The sequence below is a fragment of the Chamaea fasciata genome, unplaced genomic scaffold (assembly GCF_029207755.1).
Source record: "Chamaea fasciata isolate MVZ Bird 193981 ecotype frontalis unplaced genomic scaffold, bChaFas1.0.hap1 SCAF_2, whole genome shotgun sequence".
In the NCBI taxonomy this organism is placed as follows: Eukaryota; Metazoa; Chordata; class Aves; order Passeriformes; family Sylviidae; genus Chamaea; species Chamaea fasciata.
This window is the reverse complement of record NW_027094087.1, coordinates 53,116,180-53,129,517: the sequence shown is the minus strand read 5'-3', so window position 1 is coordinate 53,129,517 and position 13,338 is coordinate 53,116,180. Positions and strand designations below refer to the sequence as shown.

General features: G+C 34.0%; 1 long non-coding RNA gene across 1 annotated transcript in view; it reads right to left on the bottom strand.

Annotated features, from left to right (window-relative positions):
- The window catches only part of LOC136285221 (uncharacterized), a 72,501-nt gene that overhangs the window by 43,799 nt on the left and 15,364 nt on the right, over window positions 1–13,338 (bottom strand). Inside the window, exon 2 of the long non-coding RNA XR_010719394.1 lies at window positions 720–767. This is a non-coding gene — a long non-coding RNA (uncharacterized lncRNA). The remainder of the gene's footprint in view (window positions 1–719; window positions 768–13,338) is intronic.

Genomic DNA, 13,338 nt, shown 5'->3' with positions numbered 1-13,338 from the left:
GCTTTCAGAACTTGCCATTTAACCCCAGGATTGGATCCACAACTCTTTTAAATTCTGGAATTCCAGAAACTGTGCAGGTGAGTAGGAAAAAGCAAAGGAGGAAAATTAAATGGGGAGATGGAAATTTTTTTCCTTTACAGAAGGAAAGATGAAAAAAACCTTAATCAGCATATGAGAAATAACAGGATGAAAGAGAGGAGTCGGGTGAGTATTTACAGTAATATTTTTTATATAGTGCTCAGATACATTATGCTTTGTGCTTGCATGGAAAACAGAGTGAGGCTTCAGCTTTCTAACTGCTGTTCTGAGCTGTACTTTACTCACTGTGCATTTTTATTTTAGCACAGTCACTTCTAAGGAAAGCTTTAAATTGATTTTCAGCGCCAACCTGAATCACAAAATTCATTAGGCTGCTGAAATGATGACTACCCCAATGTTTGTCTTCCCAAGTTAGCTCTTAAAAAACCCACTATTAGACGTGAAAAAAACCCCAAACATTTTTTAAATATATATTTCTGTTAATTCTAGTCACTAGCATTTGGGAAAAGGCACAAGCAGGCACGCAATAACAGTTAAGAGTGTCAGAATTTCTGTGTAAAATCTAATTGTAATAGTACTGAAATTCAAAATAGAAACTGCTAATTAATTGTTACTCAGCAGGACTAGGCAAATCAATCAATTAATAAACAAATGTAACTGTAGAACAATAGATTACTTACCTTGGCACTCATTACAGGTTAGACATCAGTGTGGCTTTCATCCATAAGCTGTAATAAAAGAAAATAAATTAGGAAATTGCAAAAAAAAAAATTCATTCAGTAATTTGTTCATGGATGTGCTTAGTTTCTGCATGATTCCCGTAAGTATATATAATATTATAGCAAGAGTATATGTTTAGAGAAATCCCATATTTTTTAAAACTGAGCAGTTAAAAAATATTCATATAGTGACTATAACTGGTCTTCATGAATTACCCTGCAAGAAAACCATTTAACTACAGAGATAAGGATCTCCCATTTTCGCACATTCACTCCGTGGTACGCATAAAACATTTTAACTGTTCACCTGAGCTACACTTCAGTGTAACTGAGGCCTGAGCTGATGTATGGCAGAATAACATCCCCTCTAAAAGGAGACAGAGAGTGAAAATGGGTGGGGCAGGGAGAGGTCTTATGGTGCTAGTTCACAATTAATTTTGGAATGGTAACATCTACTTTTTGGAATGTAGTGTATTAATTTCTGCTGATAGGGATAGGTCAGCATAAGAACTATGCTATAAATTGCTGTGTGATAGGGTTCCCATTCCTGTGCCATGTCTGTGTCACTAGGCAGCAGTTTTTAAGGGCACCCAGTAAAGATACGAATACAAAAAAACTAACATAACTGTACTCTTCATGTTCATTCTAAAAGGAAAATGAAATTAAATGGAGATAAAACATTTAGAAGTTCTAAATAAAAGACTTTTTAGTCTACTTTATAGTTAAGCCCTTGCTGTTACATTGTTTTGCATTGATGTTACACTATTTTATGTCGCATAATTCTAGAATGGTTTAGGTCATGTAAATTGTTCAGTGCAAAATCCCATTTCAAGTATATTTAGATTTTAAAGATGTCTTTTTAATTGCATTGTAACTGGCAGCTCTGGCTTGTCCTCATGTAATAGGCAGTATCAAGATGACTGTATTCGGAAATAGTCATTAGTGGAAGACCACTCCAGTCCCAGGACTGTGTCTCTCAGACTTTCCATATTGACAAGGGAGTGCCAACAGTGAGCTGTGCCTTTGGTGTCTTCCAGCCCCAGATCACTCCCCAGGGGGAATCCTCACTTTCCCATCCCTTTCTCTGGTTATTTATGCTTTGGTACTGCTGTTCTGTAAGCACACAGTCTTGCCTTTGCACCTGGGCTGGCGAGCTGGTGAAGGTGGTATGAAGAGGTTGTTTCCACAGACCAGTTCCGCACTGAAGTTTCCTGTACAGACTGGGCTGTATACCAACTTTAAAATGAGCCCTTCACCCATGACTCTTTTGTTAAATAATAGTTCATTTAAAATAACCATTATAATATGTGTCCATGACCATGACATTGGATTTCAGCATTTTTTCACAGCAGTATTTACTGTATTTAGTAACAAATAAATGAAGTATCAGCTGTGCCATTTTAAGTAGCAGTTAAATGTGATATTTAATGAATTGTGTCTTAAAGTTTGGAATAGGAAATTCCAGTGATGTTAGGCTTTTTATTTACAACACATAAACTTAAAGCCCAGTAGTATATAATTGGTTCTAACAGAAAAACAAACTTCCTTTTATTTGGGTCAGACTTCATTTTTGTGCTCAGTGTAGTGCACACAAGTACTGTTCAGTAGTAAAAACTATTATGCAGCACAAACCTATTACATATTCTGTGCAGATGAAAGTCATTAGTAAATTTTCTTTGTTCAGATTAAAGGAAGTTGAAAATACGCTGAATCACTTATTATTTTAATCCAGATGTTACCCATAAATATTCGAAGAAGATCAGATGCTAGCTTCATAAATACCTAGTGAACTTCACAAAATTAATTACATTTCAAATATGTGATTCAGAGTCTAAGATTCAGACCTTAGGATGGGATGAATCGCCCTCTGGAGGTGCCCATTTTAGTTTGCTGACTTCACAGGAATCCTGCTCTGAACCAACTATTTCAAACTAAAAGTTAAGTGATTTGCCTGTCATCTTCATTGAAAAATAACTGAGCCATACCATAGTAGATCTTCTCTTTGGACCTCTCTAAGAATGCCTGCCTTTTTCCTCACCTTTTCTGTCAATGTTCTTGTACTGTTTCTAATATGAATAAACACGATTGTTGCTGTTGCCATTTCCTGTGTATTGTTTTTTTCCTGTCCTTTTCAGTCTTGTTATCTTATCTCTCCTTGTTTGTTTTTTTTTTGTTTGTTTGTTTTTTGTTTTTTTGGGTCGTTTTTTTTTTTTACTCTTTACAGCTGCCATCCTTTCTGAAGCTTTTCACTTGCTACCTCTCTGACAATCCTACTTTCCATGTTGAAAGTATTGTCCTAACTTCTGATGTGGAAGATTGCTGACCCTTCCTTTGATGCTGATACCAGTATTTTCTTGACTCATAGTATTGTAATGAAGACATAGAAAAAGAAGACTATGGTACTCATGAATTTTTTAATGGTTTGAGTAGTCAAAAAATATTGTTCTTCTGCCTTCATATAAAATGTGTTGGTTTCCCAATGTAATTGTAACTTAAAGATGTTTGTAGAAATGTAAAATGAAATGTGAAGAGTATAAAATCCATATTAAAGACATAAAAGTTTAATAAAATATAGCATTAGTCTTTATTTTAACAACTGAGTCCTACATGGCTCACTTGCAAAAAGTGGGGTAGACTTACAAAGTTGCATACTGGTAAAGTCCAATTTACTAACAGGTGGAATTTCTTTTTCTGTTCAGTAATTATTAAAAGGTCAAATTATTTTCTTTCTCCCTCTGGTAATATTTTCTTGGTTTATACCTGTTAAAGATCTCTTCTTCTCTTGAGTTCTGTCTTCTCCTTTTTTTTTTTTTTTTTTTTTTTTTTGTTCCTTTTGTTAACCCAAGTTTGTGGTTCCTTTCTGCACTGGTCTCTCCTAACTCCTTTGGTCCAATACTGATCCCTTTTTTCTCATATGTTTGCATCCATTTGCCTAGAATATTGCCTTGAGCATGATCATATATACTCAAGAATATATTTACTTCTAAATGCTGGATGGATCTACTATTTTAGAACTTCCAGTAAAGCAGAGAAGAAACTTAAAAATTCATTACAGCATTTTAGGTTTTTTAATGATACATGTGCCTTCAGAGGATCAAAGTACCTTGCTTCCAACATCAATGGAATAGTAACTATAGACAGAGATAAACATTCCTGTAAAAATAAAGATTTATAGTACTTGAGTTTAATACAGGAAAGCTAACTTTAAAAGAGCATCTGAATGAAACCATGCTGTGTTCATAAATGGTATGGCAAATGTTTTCAGTTTTGTTTGCATATAAAGAAAACTGCTATTTGAAAGGGTGGTTTGTATTGATAGTAATATAAGGAGATGGATTTTTTTGAAAAAGACAACTAAAACGTATACATGCATAAAATCAGGAGAATTTTTGAAAATCATGCTCTGTTGTAGCAGAAATACTGAATAATAGTTAATGGTTTTATGGGATAGATACCTACATATCTATCTTTAGGTATAGTAAATGTTCCTTAGATAATCTAAATTATTTGGATTGCAGTAAAAGGAATGCCATGATAAAACATAAACAGTGATGTTCAGAACTTTTGCTTTATATGTGTAAAATATTATTCTATAGCCTCTTCTGATACCTACAATATTTGGCAACAATAATGGCACTAATAACAGCAGTATACCAGGAAATGGAGGTGTGAGTGAGAATGTAATTTATGGTGCCTACAAGTTTTTAACTAGTGTAGTTATCTGCAGAACTTTGCATAATTTTGAGGCCATTAACAAGGCACCTTTGCCAGATGCGTATACTGAGAATGAGGGTGACATTACAGACAATGATTAGAAAGCAGGGGCAATTCAGAATCTCTAAAATGGTTACACCAATGAGGAGTTTGTGTTGAATAGTAGAAGCAGGAAGTTTTTTGCTAAAATTAAGTTGCATTGACTGCAACTAAGTTCTTAAAGAAAAACTATATGAAAATTATCCATAGAAAACAAAAGACTATTAAAACTCCATGTAAAACCTGATGGGACTTTCTGCAGTATATCCTCAAATAATGCATATTGACAGCATACAGTTAAGTCACTACTGGTTGCTGAAGATTTATCCTTTTTATTAATAATGTAAGGCAATACAGGTCACGAAATAATCTGTGACTTAATAAATGAATACTTGTATTCATTTTACAGCAGAGTTGTTATGGACTAAGGCATTGCTTATCATGAAAAATAATACAATTCTAACACTGGCAAATTATTGTTAGACAGAAGTACATCAAACTGACATAGCACAGTTTTAGAAAACTAGTTTTGAGAGTACTGTATTGGTGTATTTTAGGTTACAAAACTTTTGCTTTTTTGATAATACTACTAATCTAAAATCACACTTGAAGTTTGATGATAAATTTTTTTGCACTCAACTTTGTTTATTTTTGATTTGCAATTTTTAAGTGATAAAAGCTCAGTTTAAGAAATCAGTTAAAACGTCTTTATTTGTAAATCTATTAGGAACAGTAAGGAAAGATTAGCTGGAAATACTAACGAAACAGGAAAGATATTTCAGCAAATGAATAAGTGTAACCATAGGAAAACATTTGCCAGAGAAGAATAAAGTTGAGTGAATTGCTACACTGAGATGTGAAAACATACTTAATCTATAAAGTCGTGCAGGAAATAGTAATGAAAAAATAGGTCTTTCTGTTCATAAATACAGCTTAGGTACAGGTGGTCTTGAGAGATGCAGTACCACTACAAATTCCAAGAATTGTTCTTTGATTGCATTAGAAACAGGACTGGCTAAGACATAATTAGAATAACTATCTGTTGCTATATAAGAAATATAAAGTGAGGGAAACATAATTTATAAAACAACCACCCTGCTTGCAGATTCCACAGATCACATGGCTGGCAGTCACAGAAATAATTTCACAAATGAATATGGAAGAAGCAAAATCCATTAAGACTGTATTGAAAGTTTGATTTGTTCAACTTTCTCTAGGTTTATGAGGGTCTCCATGATTATCATATATATATACGTACACAGACATATTCACATTATACATACATGTATTGCTATATATATGGAAATGTATGAAAAGCTGCAAAAGAGGAATTTGAGTTACGTGCAAGAGGTGCTTCAAAATAGGTTACAGGATTTTTGTATAGCACTTAAAACAACTGGAAGAAGTAATGAGAGTTAATTCAGTACTGGATCTGATAGTGATCAGGAAAAAAAGGAGATACTAGATCTAAAATTAAGACCTTATGACTGTACAATACTTCTGGTTTAATAAAAAGACCAGAAAAAGTGTAAACATACTGTGAAAATCCTTGACAGAAAGATAGTAAGTTTGAAGAGTAATAGCAAAAAGGTAGTTCAGAGTAGCATTGCAATACAATAAGAGTTTCCAGTGAAAAAAAAATGTTTAGTGAAGAATGAAGTTGGAGAAAAGGAAACGGAACTGGAAAGGAGAACTTTAAACTTGCCATCATGCAAAGAAAGAACAGAAAGAGAGCTCAGACCATGTGATGCTTTCTAAGGAAGCCTAATTATCCACTTAATTAGTATAATTTTGCTAATATATTCTGAAAGTATGTGAAAATCTCAAAACAACCCAAGAAAGCAGATTTTTTTCAAGTTTCTTGAGCAGTAGATTTTTTTCTTTTTTTCCCCATAGAATAATACTGAATAAAAGGAAGGCTTAAGACCAACTGTCTACGAATCGGATCATTTATTTGAAAAGAGTTGAAGAAAGAGCAAACAAAAATGGTAATTGAGAATATAGAAAAGTATCTGAAAATATGAAAGGTCCCGCATTCTGCACCCCTGTTCTGCTCACTGGAGGGAGCACAGGGTAGCCAAGATCCATTCCTACTCACAGGCTGAGAATTTGCCTGCCCTGGGGAAATCACGGTCAGCCTAACGCTGGTCTGTCCTTCTCCCACACCAACAGCTCACATCCTCTGTGCGGGTTTGGGACTGGCATCTCATGAAGGTATCTCTCTACCAGTTTTTGGCTGCATTTAATTTCTTAGGTCACACAGAAAAGAAAATGCACCACAACCCAGTCAAGAGCCAGTAGCAAACTACAGCTCACATCTGCCTGGCTAACCCACCTGCTCTCCTGAGCCAGGGTAGCCTCATTTGTACTGCCTGTTAGAAGATTCCCTAACCTATGCTGTTCTTCAAATCCTGCAGTATTTTACCTGAATGCTTACTGGCCTTGGCCAAAAGCATACCAAAGAGCAGGCTATCAGTTAAAGGGTGTGGATTATCACATGGTAGAGCTCAAGTATGTGCCTGAGCCCTCTTCAGCTCAGTTACAGATGTAACCTTAAGAACTACATCCAGTTGGCAGTAATTACAACTGTACTAGCTTGCTCTAAATCAAAAATGCAATGGCATGAAAACCAGCAATCTTACAGACTACTATTTCTTGACTAGAAATGTCAATTAATGTATTATATTTGGATGTAATATGTGACAATTAAAAGGGAAGGAACCATAGAAAATCTGAAAAATTGGCAATTTAAGAAAGTCAGAGGACAATAGAAGGGAAAACAGTATTTATCTGATGTGGAAGTATTTTAACATGGAAACCTGAAAGTCAGATGACTGAATATTCTTTTCAAGATAAACAAGATTATAATAAGGAACTCAGCATAGGACCATTTGGGTAAATAGATTTAGTTCATTATTAAAGTGCAGTTTGGGTCCCATCTACCTTGTAGGATAAAAGCCTGAAATAGGCTTGTGGTATTTTATTCTGAGACTTTTGAGAAGGAACTGATGCTGAAGTGGGCATGCTTCAATATAAAATAGTCACCTCATCATGCCCAAGATGGGATAAGGGCTCTACTGAATATTTATATAGTTTTTAAAAAAAACTGATATGCAGTAATGTCTTGGAATGAGTGCAATCTATGTATTATTTGGACAGGTGTTCAGTATGTGATATAATTACCATTAGGTTCTAGGTCACCTTTTGACCTGTGAGGTCAGCAGTTATTTCCATGATAATTTCTAATTTTACAGGTTGTAGAAAACTATGTGCAGGAAAAAACTGCACAAAAAGAAAAAATGAAATTAATTTCATAGACTACTTTGTGACCTGGGATTAGCTGCTTAAGTCTGAAGACAGAAAATAAAAAAGGAAAGGAAAATGTGGCACATCAGACAATGCTGGAACATGATCAAGTATCATTCAGTTGAGTATTGTCTTTTAAGTCATTTAGAGGTAAAGAGAGGAAATAAACTGCTCAAATAAAAACAAATACAGATTCTGAAAGCGGTCAGCTACCCTGGTGAGTGCTGAGGACATAAAGTACATAAAGAAATTGGGCAAATTGTGGGATGCTGTAGATCAAAGGAAAATAGCCAAGAGTTTGAGAAGTAAGATTAGGAGTAGAGATTTGGAAACAGTTCTTAATATGAAATTATTCTTAATGGAACACTAAGAAAATAGGCCATCATAACAATGATTCAGTGTAAATTTGCCTGTAGATTTAGTGTTTGGAGAAGCTGTTATGCAGAAATGCAGTCAGCTTTTCTGGAGGAACAAACCAGCTATTCTGGCTTTACCATATTGCCATCGACCGGATGTGCAGCACAGTAAGGAACTGCATTATAAAAATTCGTTTTTGTAGTATGAATGTACGAATCTGTACATTTGGCTTGCTTTACATCAGTAGTATTACGTTTTTGCCAATACTAGAAGCTACATTAAAAGAATGTAGAGAATATCAATGAAGAATATTAGAAACTGGAATTAGGTGTGCATAGATAGAGAATAACATAAAGCAAATCTGTCACACATATTACATATGTAGCTGAATAAAAAGAAGTTTTCTTTCTTATAATGACCTTGTATTTTGGAAATGCAAGTGAATTATGTAAAATTACTGTGATGCCCTTGAGTATAGTTTTAGAAAATTACATGAAACAGCCAAACAAAATATTTGAAGTCATTCACTTCTCTCAGGAGTACATTATATATGCTAAACCTAATGTCTGAACTGCCAGAACTGGTAGTTCCTGTTTTGAGGAAAAGAGTTGCTTCAAGACTTCTGCAAAGAGATGAAAAATCTTAGGGCACATAAGACAGGTCGGCTAGATAAGTCTTCGCAGACTGCTTCTCTCTTATTGTGATTGCATTCTGTGCCCATCACTCCTGCTTAAATAATCCTTGTTGAAGGATTGCCTGTCTGTGTTTCCTGAGAAAGTGGAGGACATAGTTTTTAGGAGCTGCTGGAAGCTGAATTGAAGTGTGGGAAGGAGGAGATAACTGCATTCAGAAGTTTGGCCGTAGGGTAGAGGCTTTTCTGGAGATTGAGATTGGGTGGCTCTGAGCAGGACTATAGTGCTGCAAGGAGTCCTTCAGCCTATTCACTCATTTAGCCTGTTGAGAGCTCATCTAGGTATGAGGGATATTTTGCCCATCGACAGATTAACTAGATTACAAAGAACAACTACTACATTTCAGAAATTCATTATGAAAGTACCCTATGCATAAACTATATGAATAGTAAAAAGCAAAACCAAACTGTAGAAACCACTTCTGAGAAGAACTTTCATATGTGATTATGGTATAGTTGCATAGTCTGCACAAGTGAAGCCGAGCAAAGAAATGGAAAATCTGGGCTAAATGTCATAAACTGCTCTGCAGTTAATCACTTCTTCTCCCCCTCCCCTTGTCTCCCCTCCCTGCTGCCTGCTTTCCAAGGAAATAATTTGAAGATTCCTGGAATAAACTATCTGTGGTTAAAAAAAGTTAAGAGACTGGATTCTCTAAAGGCAGGCATTTGGGAATAAATATGAATACAGATAGTTGTTGCAGAATTGATACATTATTGTCTTAATTACTTTGTTTTACTTTTCTTGGTCCACAGTATTTCTTCTTCGTTCAGGCAAAACTCATTGAAAATAATGCAAAATGTGACATATTTTTACCACAGACTAGTAGTTGTGTAATCATCAAAAAGATTCCTAGTGTACTTCAGCTACCAACATCCGTCTAACTCTGTTCAGCAGATACTACCTATTTTGAGACAATAGAGATATGGGCTCTTTGTCAAATCTCCCTTCTATTATGCTTGATTCTCAAAGAAAAACTGGATTTATGCCTGTCTGTCCATCCATCCATCTGTCCGCTTATTTATTAAGTATATTATAATTCTTTTTTAGATGTTAAATGTAAAACTAAGAAGATATACAAAATCCCTGGTGTGTCCAGTTTTTTGAAGTAAAGGAAAAAAAAAAAAGAAAAAGTGACTTATTTTGTATTCAAATAAAATTGTCATTACTGATTTCCAAAAAAAGTTACTGAAGAGATGTAGAGGTGTATTTTGTTTCAAGGGTCTGTGGAGCCTACTGCTCTACAGTTCCATAAAATTTCAAGTAACATGGATACTACCTAGTTTTACAGATGAAGCAAAATCAGAGAACATGCATGCAAAATGACCAGAATAAAAATCAGTGAAAAAAAATTTGTTCTCTGTCTTACAATAAAGTCTAAAAAAGGAAAATTATTTCAATTTTCAGGTGAAGGAGAATCTGTGGGAGAACACATGAATGAAAAGATTTTTGGAAAGAAAGATTTATAAGGCATAGTTCAAAAAAGTTGTATTTGTTTAGTCTAGGGAAGAGAAGACTGGGAAAAATAGTAGGACATCTGAAGATGATGGTGAAGAAGATGGTCACTAATGGTCTTTTGTACCCAGTTGCAGAAGGACAAGAAAAAATAATCTTAATTTACAGTCAAAAAGAATAGGCTACATATTTGGAAAATCCTTTGAAGTACAAGAACAGTAAAGACTGGAACCAAGTTATCTGGTAATGCTGCAGCATCTTCCTCACTGACAATTTAGAACAGATTAGACAAAATGTTTCTGTCATAATAATGCTCTTACATCTATTTTCTTCCATATTTGTTGGCTCCACACAATAGATAACTGAGAATATTAAGTTGTACATGAAAAATAAATTTGGAATGTGGAGATAAAATTGTATAGTCTGAACACATGATAAATCATCATGAATGCGGGTTTCTTTTTTTTTTTTCCCCTAATAGATGTATTCTTGAATTTTACATGCCTTTGTCTATTTTAATTTTCACTTATTTAATTTTAAAGTTTATTTCTATTTACAAATCATCAGTAAGGGTAAAGAATGTTACCTGTTCATGCAAGCAGTGCTATTATTCTGCTTGCACTGCTTGGTTCTCTGGTCAGGAACCTGATTTCAGCATTGCCAATGCCCTTTTTTCTTATCTTCTACTTCTCTCTAGCACATGTTCTTCAGGTATGTGTAGCTTTGTAGATATTACAGGGAAATACTCTGAATTCAGAACACATGTAGTTTCTTTTAAATCGCATATAGATAACTAGGGTTTACTACTTGACAGAATATCTGAAAAAGTCTGATTCCTAAACAAAACCAGAAATTTGATGGTGAATTTTACTTTCTGTGGTTAACAGGCTATTTTTACAGTGATAAATAAAGTCTGTTAGTAATAAAAATGAAACCTAGTATCTCTGCTGTGATAATGGAACCCTAGTGAAATTAGTTAGTGATATTAGGAAGTATCACTTGTATTTCTGCTCCAAACCTCAAGTTATTTTATTTTCCTGTGCTTAAAAACAATATTAAAATGTATGGTTCACGTTACCAACATTCACGGCCTTGATTAAAGTGGGAATAATCCATGTATATGCTTTTGTTAGAGCATAAAATATGTAACATAAGAATATTGAAGGAATGAAGATCATTTAACTATTCAGAATATTGACAGAATTCAGTCTATTCAGAATACTGGCTAGCATATCTGTTCTCTCTTAGAAATTCAACTTGAAGGATGATGAAAAAAGCATTAATAATTATTACCCTGTTGTACTCTGTTAGATGCTTGAGGACTTATGTGTTTATATCAAACAGCAATTAAAATCTTCAAATTAAAGTGTTCATCTTCCAGTGGTTTTTCTTGTATTTCTGCAACAAGAAAGGCTGTGAACATTTGCAAATGGACATTTTAATCTACCCGCTTCCCTCAAATTGTGTTAGAAAAGTCTCAATTATTAGAAGCAGGTTTCTAATCAAATAGCTTTCACTCAGTTAACACCTCAGAGAGGAAAAAAGAAAAGTAGCACCCCCTCACTTTTGTGGCTCATTGTCTCTTGTTATCTTGATAAGGAACCAAGGGGTTCCAGTATGACTTTTTTGTTTAATACTGCACCAGAACCATTTAGATTTACCTAACTTTGGTTTATGGTTTGTTAGTTGGGTTTTTTGTTGTTTCTTTTTGAAGTAGGAGGCATCTGCTTATGCAGATTTGAGAATTAATTTAGAAAGAGACCCCCGAAGTCTTAAAACCTTAATGATACAAGCCAACTTGAAGAAAGATTGTTGTTAGCTTGAATAGAATTATTCAAAAGTATGACTTAAATAACACTGCATCTTTATATTAATACAGTTTATATAGAAGAAAAACAGTGTAGGTCAGAGAATTTTTTAGAGGAACATATCTAGCAAATAACTTTACAATGCTTAACTTACAGTTTTTTACAAGGATAGGAAAATATAATTCTGGATAGAAGTGAACACTGCTTTTAAAAGGCCTCTGAAAATTGCGTGACTTGACATCTCATGTAAGTCAGAAAAGTAATTTCTGATCCAAGGTGTTTCCTGAAGAGAGAATAATGTTTTTAAATTGCAAGATGCCTTAATCAATTAAACAAATTGAGAAAAAATACTAAAGTGCCTTTTACTTACAACTGAAACCTATGGTTGTCTGGTTTTACTCATGAGAACTTGCTTCTCAGCATTAAATATTCTTAAATATTAATTTAAGAATTTTTTAATGGAACATTTGCCTTTACAGTGTGAAGTTGCAAATGCAAATGATATTTTTTAAGCTTTCCCATGTAATATTTTATTGAACAGTTAAAAAAAATGCTGACTAAAAGTATTTATGCAATGAGAGGGGATTTATTAGGATGAGAAATTTAGTTTTCCTGCATGAGGCCCAGTGCTAATACTACAGAAATCAATCCCCAGCAAAGATGACTGTATCTATATTGAATAGTATGGTACTCAGAAACATACAGTTAATAATATATAAATGGATCTAACCCCCATTTTGAAAGGTGTTAATGAAATTATCATTCAAGAATTTTGAAAATATCACAGATTAAATAAGGACATCCAAAACCAGAATAATTAAAGGGTGGTTAGGAAGAAAAAATATATGCAATTTGATTAAGTGAGGCAAACAGCCACATACAAGGAAACTAGAACGATGTAATATTTATTTAAGTTGGCAGAAGAATATATGATTGAAGGTAGAATTGTTAAAACATGGTGTGCAGTTATTCTGAGTTATTCTATTTTAGCAAATTTAATAATGTAATGCAATCTCCTTATTTAATGTAACTGCATTTGGACTGAACGAAGTAGCACAAACTGCACATCAGAAAGATATAGATTGGAAACTGTTAATATTTAGAAGTGATATTTCTTTGGTCAGTTTTGAGAAATAAATAGAATGTCAGAATTAATAAAAATATATTTGGAGAACTAGAAATTGCGTTTCTATGCAGTTTGGGGCTCTCTAG